The following is a 1,326-nucleotide window of genomic DNA, read 5'->3' as shown; positions in this document are numbered from 1 at the left end:
TACGCCCTCTTTCTCACTAACACGTGGGATCCACAAGTCAGTTGGAAAGAGGGTGCATAAGCCTGGCATAGGAGATACCTTCCCCAAATATACACCCACTCAGCCACCACAAATTTTCTTATAAGCCCGTTCTATGAAGCCAACCTCTCACAAGCTTGTAGGTCTTGTAGGCATGGGACCCACATACTTGTGAAGCCCGCCCCATTGAGCTTCCATAGGAGATACTTTTCCCCCACCTGAAATCGCCATTTAATTCACTCTAAAACTCATTTACTCACTAACTAACATGCAAGAAGGCAAAAAAAAAAAAAAAAAAAAAAAAAAAAAAAAAAAAAAAAAAAAAAAAAAAAAAAAAAAAAAAAAAAAAAAATTAGAACACAAGTGCACAAAAGACATAACTTTTGGACAAAGTAAGAAAAGAAGAGAAATTAAGGTGAGCAAGAAAGCAATCGAGAAAAAAGAAGAAAAGTGGAGTGTAGAAAAAAGAAGAGGAAGTGGTGACGGGTTGTGGCATAGGTGACATGGAAGAAGAAAAATCAGTGGCATGTTTACTGACACTACTATTCCTACAAGTTCTACTACCGGTGACATTTGTCATTTTTTTTAAGTAAAGAAAATATATATTCTTTTTTGTACTGGTCCGACCGAAATCTTTTTACCACCCAAAATAGCTAACACAAACCAAAATAACTAGGTACTTAAAAGTTAATACCTAAAACCGATATGTTTTAATACGGATAGGTGTATCAAAGTTGTGGTCAATATGCATAGACACCCTATTTTGCAACATCTTTTAACCTCACACTAAAGAAAAAAAATCATCTTTTATGACATATGAGCAAAATCATAATATTGACCGTTTGATTGTTAAATACTTATGACATAGGCTCTCCCACTTGGGGAGACCTTAGAAAAACACCCCTCCAAAGTGCAATGGATATCATTTTCCTAGGCCATGGACCTTCTTGATCAACCATTGACCCTGTCCAGGTAAGTATGATTGTTAAATACTGAATTGAAAAAAAAATAATAATAATAAATCTAGAAGTTCCAACCATTAAATATCATGTGTCTAAATCAGACCACTGAATTAAAAATTATAGCTAAATCAGGATTTAATGGTTAATATGCATTCTTATGATTAGGACTAGACACATGTGATTATAATTAATTAATTGTGATTGATCCTCTAAAGTAATAGTTATGATTGATGAAATGTCATAATCTCATTGGATTGAGTTTAGGACAAGGTTGCACCATTAAGCATAGAATTGTTTAATACTAATAGAAAAATAGTCTTTGTATTTTATTAAATATTTAGAAATA

The 1,326-nt window shown here is 33.1% G+C and overlaps 1 pseudogene; it reads right to left on the bottom strand.

Moving 5' to 3' along the window:
• Nucleotides 1-866: 866 nt before the first annotated feature.
• LOC115954334 lies at nt 867-998 on the bottom strand (annotated as a pseudogene).
• Nucleotides 999-1,326: the final 328 nt, after the last annotated feature.

This window comes from Quercus lobata, chromosome 7 (assembly GCF_001633185.2).
Source record: "Quercus lobata isolate SW786 chromosome 7, ValleyOak3.0 Primary Assembly, whole genome shotgun sequence".
Taxonomy (NCBI): domain Eukaryota; kingdom Viridiplantae; phylum Streptophyta; class Magnoliopsida; order Fagales; family Fagaceae; genus Quercus; species Quercus lobata.
The sequence above is the reverse complement of the archived record's forward strand: the minus strand, read 5'-3'. Positions and strand labels throughout refer to the sequence as shown.